The 2,977-nt window shown below is 36.4% G+C and overlaps 1 long non-coding RNA gene across 1 annotated transcript; it reads left to right on the forward strand.

Annotated features, from left to right (window-relative positions):
• The first annotated feature begins 431 nt into the window (after positions 1–431).
• Positions 432–2,516, forward strand: LOC103281168 (uncharacterized). Its single transcript, XR_507594.3, has 2 exons — positions 432–970; positions 1,655–2,516. It is a non-coding gene; the product is annotated as an uncharacterized LOC103281168 (long non-coding RNA).
• The last annotated feature ends 461 nt before the right edge of the window (positions 2,517–2,977 follow it).

The following is a 2,977-nucleotide window of genomic DNA, read 5'->3' on the forward strand; positions in this document are numbered from 1 at the left end:
GATTGTGGTTTTGTGGTGTGGTTGTGTTGTTACAACCTGGAGGGAAGGCTTTTGCATTGTGTTGCCAAGTTTCGTATTTCTGGGGCGTTTAGTTGTGTTGTTATAGTCACAATGCATTGTTGTGAGTTTTGTGGGTCCTGTGTGGTTTTGTGGTGTGGTTGTGTTGTTACAACTGGGAGGCAAGGCTTTTGCATTGTGTTGCCAAGTTTTGTATTTTTGGGGCGTTTAGTTGTGTTGTTATCGCATGATGCGTTGTTGTGAGTTTTGTGGGTCTGGATTGTGGTTTTGTGGTGTGGTTGTGTTGTTGTAACCTGGAGGCAAGCCTTTTGCATTGTGTTGCCAAATTTTGTATTTCTGGGATGTTTAGTTTTGTTGTTATAGTCACTGCGCAAACAACTTTATCATTTTATATATATAGATTATTATTATTATTATTATATTCGGAATAACCAATGGTATTCCAAATTAATTTGTGTCTACGGGGGCATTGTTTGGGTAAAAACCCAACCAGGTCCCTCATTTTGGTTCTGTCTGGATGGGCCCTAAATTACTAAGCCGCCTCTGAATCTTAGCAGGATAGGATTCCCTGACAATGCATGGCAGGAACAAAGGGATTCTCAAGTAGGAAAAAAGGTAATATGAAGCTTCCTGTTTTGGAAGGATGTTTGAGAAACCTGGCTTTTGGTTCATTCCTAACAGAGAAAGTTGTCATCCAATTCTCAATTTGTTTCTATCCTAAGATCAAAGATCCTTTGAAACTCTAAAATGCCAACGATGCAGGGATTAAAAAGGCAAATTCTCACATTGTGGACTCTGTAAAAATCTTCCTCTTTCAGAAGTAATTTCCATGAACAGTGACTAACAAATCTTTTGTTTTAGCAACCTCCACTTGGATGTTGGCACCAAAACCACGGAGATAGGAGGAAGATGATTCTTGTATCACTCTCATTCCTTCTGGGCGTCTACTTGCGTGAGTTACCCAAATATCCAGTCTAAACATACATAGCATTGTTTTGCTTATTTAATCTTCAGAAGATGGCAGAGGCCAAAGTGGGGCACTAGACAGAGAAGGATCATCCAATTTATGCGGGCGGAAAACTTTTTCTCTCGTTTTCGCATTTTCCCATTTCCTAAACGAGGATTGTTTCCTCCATCCAAATAAAGGAGCAGTACCCAGCAGATTTATACTAATGACCTTTTTTTCATCATATCAAAATATGGATATGAATTAAAAGATTTTGCTATAAAGATCACCGAAGACCTGCTGTAATAGTGCTTATAGCACTGAATATGACTATCTTAGGTCACATCTATACTGTAGAATTAATGCAGTTTGACACCACTTTACCCGTCATGGAATCCTGGGAGTTGTAGATCTTCAGCCTTCTCTGCCAAAGAGCGCCGATGCCTTCCCAAACTACTATTCCATAGCTTTGAGCCATGGCAGTTAACGTGATGTCAAACTACATTAATTCTATACATCCCACAACTCAGGACAATTGGGATTAGTTTCTTCTCATTTTCTTCTATGCCAGTTTGTCTGGAAGAAACTACCAGTGGATGAAACTTTGAATGGTCTTCGGCAAGACTATTCAGTATGTTTTAGTTCAAGGAGTCAACTGCATCACTGATTCTTTCTTATCCATTAAAACAGGTGAGGAAAAGGCTAGTCATGGTCAAAATATGTCCCCAAATCATTTAAGGAAGGTGTGGAAAGTGCTCTGATCCCTCTTTGACTGCTATGGCAGCCACCTATGGAATCCTGGGATTGAGACTTTGCTCAGAAGCACCAGAAGAACTCCCTGGCTGAGGACTGTAGATGTCTGTTATGGTTTGTAAAGACACTGTAATGTATGTGTTTACTGGAAAACTACGTGTAAGAAACTGATTGGCTGAACCTGCAAAGAGCTGGGAATTTGATTTGATACTTTTTTTGTCATGCTGCAGGAGAACCAGTTTGAGCAGATTTACCTCAGAGAGAGATACAGCTTGGAGACAAAATGGCTGCCTACTCTCTGAGGCCTTGATATTTCTGAGGCTCTGAAGATTTATGGACTTTAAAAAGACAGTTCATGACTATTGACCTCTGTAAGCAATCAGAGGAACTATTGTAAATATATATATATATATATATATATATATATATATATATATATATATATCCCTTTTTATTTTCAGGGAACATGTTTCGAAGGATGTGGATACCGCCATCAGAAAATTTCAAGTATTTTAAATAATCTGAATTACACATGTTTGTGTGTATTGAATTTATGTATATAAGTAAATTATTAGCTATTTTGTCAAGATAAAAAATCTTTGAAAAGAAAATGAGTAAAGGTTAATATGCTTAGTTACATGTGAACAAATTGGCTTTGAATTTTAAAAGATATAGATTAAATCTATTTAAGAAAGTTGCTATGGGGTTAAATATAGGGTAAGGTATAAAGGGATATTGTTGACTTCCAATCTCTGCCACTAGCTGTCTTGTTTACAAATAAAATTCTTCTTTTGTTGAATTCCGTCTCTTTTTTTGTATATCATCCATTCTTTTCATCTTTTTCCTGATCTCATCTTGTCGGTTATATTAGTGTCTTCATTTTTTCTTGTTTGAGATAGTCTTTGAACTAAGTCCAGTTTGTTGATTTGATCTTGGTACCTTATTTGGTATATTATGTTCATATTCATAATGTCAGTCGTTTTGAGTAACCACTCTTCTTTCGTGAGGATTTCATTGTTTTTCCATTTTCTTATGTACGTTATTATTGCTGCTATGGTTAAATAATTAAATATAATTTTTTGGTTTTTGTCTAGATTTATGTGGATCATTCCGAATAGGAAGTATTCTGGTTTTAGTTGTAATTTAAATATAAATTATATATTTATATTTAAGAAGAACAAGATGGCACTGAGGCTGTAAGAACTGCGCAGGTGCTCCAGATAGAAAATTCTCTAACCGAGATAATCATCCTTCCTAGAT

The sequence above is a fragment of the Anolis carolinensis genome, chromosome 1, assembly GCF_035594765.1.
Source record: "Anolis carolinensis isolate JA03-04 chromosome 1, rAnoCar3.1.pri, whole genome shotgun sequence".
Taxonomy (NCBI): Eukaryota; Metazoa; Chordata; class Lepidosauria; order Squamata; family Dactyloidae; genus Anolis; species Anolis carolinensis.